Here is a 7,058-nt window from a genome sequence, read left to right as displayed (position 1 = left end):
GTTTGAGGCGAACCTGGCCTACAGAGGGAGTTGTAGGACAGCCAGGGCTACACAGAGAAACTCTGACTCCAACAACCAACCAATCAACAAACAGTAACAAATAACAAGAAGAAAAAGAGGGAGACATACCAGAGTGATCGGCACGGGAAAGTTTGGGTGAAATAAAAGGGTGTTCTCAAAGCTACCACTTAAGCTTAGAAGCTGATACTACACATGTGAAGTGTACTACACATGGGAGCTGGAGAGGTGGTTCAGTGGTTAACACCACTGGCTCTTCTACCACGAGGCTCTGGGTTCAATTCCCAGAACCCACATGACAGCTCACTAGTGTCTGCAACTACATGAAATAAAAACAAATCACTTTTAAAAAGTGTACCATATTTGGATATATTAAAAGATCAAGGGCATTTTTAAAAAGTATTTATGCACAGTAGGGTGGTGGTGGCACACGCCTTTATTTTTTTTTCCTTAATTTATTTATTCATTCACTTTACAGCTCAATTGAAGTCCCCCTCCTTCCTTCACAGTCCATTCCCTACACACCCCATTGCCCCCTCCCCTTCTCCTTTGAGGAGGGAAGACCCCCTCCTCCATGGGTACCAACCCTCCCTGGCACATCTAGTAGAAATAGGACTAGGTGCATCCTCTCCCACTGAGGCCAGATAAGGCAGCCTAGCTAGGGGAAAGGGATCCAAAGGCGGGCCACAGAGTCAGGGACAGTCCCTGCTCCACTTGTTAGGGGACCCACATGGAGACTACACTGGACATCTGCTACCTATGTGTAGGGGGCCTATACCAGTTGTGGTAGCCTACTCCTTTAATGCCAGCACCCAGAAGGCCAAAGCAAGTGAATCTCTGAGTTTGAGGTCAGTCTGATTCACAGAGCAAATTCCAGGGCAGTCAGGGCCACACAGAGAAATCCTGTCTTGAAAAAAATCAAAACCAAAACAGAACAACCAATAAAGGGGATGTGTGTGTGTGTGTGTTTTGAGTGCTTGTAGAGACCAGAGAACACTTGTGAGAGTCAGTTCTCTCTACCCGTGTGTGTCTGTGTGTCTGTGTGTGTTGAGTGCTTGTAGAGCCCAGAGAACACTTGCAAAAGTCAGTTCTCTCTACCCGTGTGTGTCTGGGGACTGAATTCAGGGGTTTGGCAGTAAATGCTTTCACCTGCTGGACCATATCACCAGTCCAGGATCAAGGTCTTTGAGCTGGTACAAGAGAGTTTCTTTCCTTGTGCAGCCTTTTGGACTCCCCCGTTGTACTCTCTCTCCCTCTAACCTCTGTGCTTTTTAGAAAACCAGCTGAGAAAACCTTTGCTGAGGGTGTAAGGCATCCTGGGAGCATAAACAACAAAGTATCACTCTTCAAGACATAGGGCAGTAGGGCAGTGTGGTCCCTCGAGACCAATACTGGGGACCAATCAAAAGAAATTGGCTATGGGGATGATACAAGAAGAAGAAAATTCCAATGAGATCATCTCAAGGAAAGTTAGATATATTGTTCAGAATGTCCCGTTACCAAGTAAGTGTAGAGTGTGAGGGAGAAGACAGAGACATCTTTGGAAGGTTCTATAATAATGTAAAGAGAGCAGGGTGGTGCCTGCCTTTAACCCCAGTACTCAGAAGGCAGAGGCTTCTATGATCTCTATGAGGTCGGGGTCAGCCTGGTCTACAGAGTGAGTTCCAGGACAGCCAGGGCTACATGGTGAGACCCTGTCTTTAAGAAATTAAAAAAAAAAATTAAAAAGTGAAGAGAAAAAGCCCCTTTGTTTGTTCCTGACTATTTTTACTGCTCTGTTTGTTCAGTTTTTGAACCAGGGTCACATGTTGCATAGGCTGGCCCTGAGGATCCCTTGACCCTTGTGCCTTCACATGCCCATTTCTGAGATTCCAGGCCTGACTAGCCATCCTTTTCCAGGAAAACTCCATTATCCCAGGAAACAGATGCAGACAGTGCCTAAGAAGAACACTCCTTCTTTCTGGCTCCTCTTCTTTCTAAGGCAGGAAAGCTGTGTTTTGTCTCATTGTTGACTACAGTCCTTCTTACCAGGGACAGCATGACATGTCTCAAGGTCACAGTGATGGGAACACAAGGCAGAGACAGGGTATGTCTTCTTGTTTTTATTTCAAAACATTTTTGGGATACCCTATTGAGATTTACATCATAGAGTATACAATTCAAGTTTTCATTTTAACTTAAAAAACATTTTTGTGTGCTGGGAATTGAACCCAGTGCCTCACAAATGCTGAACGCTTACACTGCCACTGAACTATACCCCTACCTTAATGGCACTTTCTTTTTTTAACTTAAGCAGTCTTTAATGAAAGCCGTGCATGAGATGTCTCTACTCCTGCATCTTCTCGATCATTTCTTCCTTGTATTTGCCCTTCTCCTTTCCTACTTGTAGGGACTTGGCTTTCCTCTCCAGGATCTTCTTGCGGTCCTTGTCCAGCTTTAGCCTGGTGATAACGACCTTGCTGGGGTGGATGCCCACGTGGATGGTTGTGCCATTAGCCTTCTCTCGCTGGACACGTTCGATGTAGATGATGTACTTCTTCCTGTACACTTGGACCACCTTACCAATCTGCTGGCCTTTGAGGTGTCCGCAAACAACCTGAACTTTGTCATCCTTCCGAATGGGCATAGACTGAACGTTATACTTCTGTCTCAGCTATTTGGAAAGAGGGGAAGACATGATCTTCCTCCGAATGTAAGAGGGTGCATTGAAATGCCGTTTGCAGTTCTTGCTTCGGACAGAAATCACGAAGGGATTGAACTTCATTTTGGCGGCTGCGATCCACCGATGGCCACAAAAGGTCAATGGCACTTTCAATTGACAACATATGACATTCTTAGAGCCAGTACAGTTGCACACCAGTCCTTTGTCATTATAAACGCTATTTTAAAGGATTTGTTTTATTTTATTATTTATTTTTGTTTGTTTGTATGTTTTGTTTTGTTTTGGAGACAGAGTTTCTACGTATAGCCCAGGCTATCCTGAAACTTACTCTGTAGACCAGGCTGGCCTTGAACTCGTAGAAATCTGCCTGCCTCTGCCTCTGAGTGCTGGGGTTAAAGGTATTTGCCACCACCACCACAGGCACCTTCAGTACTAATATTGGTACTTAGATCGCACTGCATGGTAATCACACACACACACACACACACACACACACACACACACAGAGCTAAAGAATGACTACAGAAGTGTTAAACAAGCCACGGAGTTCAAGTGGTAAAGGGAAAGACTCAAAGAGACTCCCTGCAGTGGTTAGACAAAATGCCGAGGCCCCTAGCTGTAAAGCTACTGAAGGTACAACGTTGAAGAACAGGTCCAAATAGAGGGATGGATGGGTGACAGCAGCAGTTCAAGTACATCATATCAAGCAGGGGACACTGAGATGAGCTGAGGCCCCAAGGACAGTCAAGAGTTCTTTGCCTGTCAGACCCTCAATGGGTGTGGCAGATAGTGAGGTGACAGGTTAGTGGAGCCATCAACGTGTTAGTTGTTCTCTTTTATATGGGGTCCAGGTGAGGGTGTTGTACCCTTTGTTAGTCTGTTTGTTCAATGAGATCTCGGCTCACTATATAGCCCAGGCTAGCCTCAAACTCATAACAGTCCTGCTCCCCAGTACATAAGCCACTGTGCCTGACTTTTTTTTTTTTCCTTTCTTTTTTTACTTGGAATTGAAACCAGGGTCTCAAAGATGCTAGACAAACATTTCACGTCTGAGCTACATCTCCAATCTCTTGGGGTCCAGTATTGATTGATTGATTGATTGATTGATTGACAGGGTTTCTCTGTGTAACTCTGGCTGTCCTGGAACTCACTCTGTAGACAGGATGGTCTTGAACTCTGCCTGCCTCTGCCTTCTGAGTGCTGGGATTAAGGTGTGTATCACCACTGCCAGACAGGAGTCTGGTATTTCTGATATGGTTTTAAAATGCCCATATATTCATATACTCCCTGTTTTCTTGACACATTTATAGTGTAGTATCCTTTTCACTTTTAGGAATAAGTTACATGTCTGTGTCTCACGGGGTGCCAGACAGCTGGTTGTACAACAAGATATGGAGGCATTCTGCCTTTGTACATTCAAAACAGAGCCAAATGTGGCAAGACACACCCTGAAAGCTGCTCTTTATTTCTCCACTGTGGAGTCAGGGTATGGTGATATCCACACCTGGACAGTCAAATTCAATATTCACCGGAGGCAATGGCCTAGAGAGAAAGTCTGCTTAGGGATGGCAGGGCCTCAGACTGGTGGTCTTCTGATTTTGTTTCTCTCTCTCTTTCCCTCTCCCTCTCCCTTCCTCTCTCTTTCATTTAATGCGATTTTCTTGCTCAGATACACAAGAGGATTTATGCCACTAGAGCAGAGGATATGAAAGACTCATATTTCCAATTCGGTGGGAGAACCCATTTTATTTATTTATTCATTTATTTATTTAATTTTTGTTTTTCGAGACAGGGTTTCTCTGTGTAGCCCTGGCTGTCCTGGAACTCACTCTGTAGACCAGGATGGCCTTGAACTCAGAAATCTGCCTGCCTCTGACTCCCAAGTGCTGGGATTAAAAGCGTGCGCTACCACTGCCCAGCCCCACTTAGTCTTATAGTAGTGAGCCAACAGGTAAATTCTACTCTCTATCAGAATCCGGCAAATTTCACATCTTTTTCTGTTCCTCCCAAGATGCTTGCAGACTTCAACAATTTTCTTTCTATTCTTTCTTTCTTTCTTTCTTTCTTTCTTTCTTTCTTTCTTTCTTTCTTCCTTCCTTCCTTCCTTCCTTCCTTCCTTCCTTCCTTCCTTCCTCCCTCCCTTCCTTCCTTTCTCCCTCCCTTCCTTCCTTCCTTCCTTTCTTTCTTACAATATTTTTTATTAATTTATTTATATTTACATTCCCAAATGCTGCCCCTCCAGTCTCCCCTCACAGGGTTTCTCCCCCCATCACCTCTCCCCTTTACTTCTGAGAGGGTGCCCTCCTCTCACCCTGGTGCATCAAGTCTCTGCAGGATTAGGCACTTCTCCTATTGAGGCCAGACAAGGCAGCCCTCTGCTTTGTATGTGCCCGGGCCTGGGACCAGCTCCTATATGTTCTTTAGTTGGTAGCTCAATCTCTGGGAGTTCCTAGGAGTCCAAGTTAGTTAACACTGTTGTTCCATGTCTTTCTGAATCAAATAGTAGAGATTCCCCAGGAAGATCAGAGGCAACCTTTTAAGACCTTTGGACTTAAGGATTCTCAAGATTGTATTATGAGTCCAAAATTGACCTGTGCCACACCACGTGAGTCTCTTGGGATCTTGCCTGTTTGGGAGGGAGTAGCGCTTTTCTTGGCCAGTTTGTAAATCTGTTCCCTCACATCTTCAGATGTGAACTTTAGTCAGGTAGGCACCGACTGGGATAGGCCCTTCCTGGTAGAGTTCATGCAACCCGTGATGGCCTTGGTATTGCAGCAAAGAGAGCTAGTTTCTCACTTTATGACAAATATCCTTCTGTTCAAAAGTTCTTTGCGACAGTTCCATCAGCCTTAACCGATCAGAGAATAGAATCAATCTGACTGGCTCAACCTGCAAATGGTCCCCCACAAGAGAGCATAAGTTTTAAATGGTCCAGTAAACCTGCCCGCAGTCGGTATTTCTGTGAGTTCGAGGCCAGTCTGGTCTACAGAGCGAGTTCCAGGATAGCCAAGGCTACAGAGAGGAAACTCTGTCTCAAAACAAAATCAAAACCTGTCTAGGATCTTGTCAAATGTAGCCACACTCATCTGGATGGACATTTTCTTAGTTAATGATGGAGTGAGGAAATCCCAGTTTACTGTGGGAGTGGTCCTCATGCCTAAGGACTCCTGGATTGTGTAAGAAAGCAAGCTGAGCTAGCCCTGGAGAGTGAGCCAATCAGCAGGAGTTTACATGGGCTCTGCTTCCGCTCCTGCTGCCTCGAGTGCCTCTCCCGACTTCCCTGAGAGATGGATTGCTACCTAGAAATGTTAAGGTGAAAGAAACCCTTTCCCTCCCTAAGTTGGTATTGGTCAGTTTTGTTTTGTTTTTTAATCATAGCAAGAGAAAGTGCCTAATACAGATGCCAAACCAAAGATAGAAACATGCTCCCGGTGACATAAGGGCACTTGGATCCAGACTTATCAGATAAGCTAACAAGTCTCTCCTGTGCTTAATCCAATCTAAATTCTGTTGCAAAACTCACTACTCCAAATCTCTGGAGCCAGAAGCAAAAGTCCGCTTCCTGAAGCTCAGCTCAGAGGATTGCGACATCTATCTGGCTGAGCACCCACAGGAGACCTAGGGTGGTGGTGGGATAGGAAGCTCTGAGATCCTTCTAGAGCAAAGGAAACATAAAAGCAGAGACTTGCCATTGACAAGCTCTGGTCCATTCTCAGAGCTCATCTCTTCCCTCAGAATTCCTATTGTCAATGCTTTATAAGACTCAGATTAAAATCATTCTATTACAAACTCAGGAACCATTATTCCTCCTACAGCTGCACATTCCCCTGCGAGCATCTATTCAATAGCCCAGTCCTTCTCTTAAGGGTGCACTTGGGGGAGGCCAGAAAAAGGAAGGACAACTCTTGTCCTACCTTGGGAGATGCAAATATAGTCAGAAATCCAGGGAGAAAGTCTCTTCCCTTGGCTGTACTGTATTAGAGTAGGGATAATGGAAAGGGAAATGGCCAGCCCATCCCTTGCAAATCAAGTCTGAAGACAGACATGGTGTTCTATTTCTGTAGTCCCAGCAATTGGGATACAGAGGCAAGAGGGGCAGGAGATCAAAACAATAAAGATCTTGGGTTACAGAACAAATTCAAGGCATGACTGGGCTATACAACAGTATTTTTATAACTAAATATATGTTGCGGGAAATATTAAACTCTCCATGGGGTGGGTGCCTCCCCCCCCAATTACTCTCACTATCATGCAACACCCCACATACCCACAGTCAGGCATCTCAACACCTAATTACCCAGTATAATCAAGATTCTTAAAGCTGGACAGTGGTGGCACACGCCTTTAATCCCAGCACTTGGGAGGCAGAGGCAGAGGC

General features: G+C 45.1%; 1 pseudogene; it reads right to left on the bottom strand.

Annotated features, from left to right (window-relative positions):
* Positions 1 to 2,344: 2,344 nt before the first annotated feature.
* LOC110307243 lies at positions 2,345 to 2,782 on the bottom strand (annotated as a pseudogene).
* Positions 2,783 to 7,058: the final 4,276 nt, after the last annotated feature.

The sequence above is a fragment of the Mus caroli genome, chromosome 12 (assembly GCF_900094665.2).
Source record: "Mus caroli chromosome 12, CAROLI_EIJ_v1.1, whole genome shotgun sequence".
NCBI lineage: Eukaryota > Metazoa > Chordata > Mammalia > Rodentia > Muridae > Mus > Mus caroli.
Note: the sequence above shows the minus strand (reverse complement) of the source record. Positions and strands in the feature narration are given on the sequence as shown.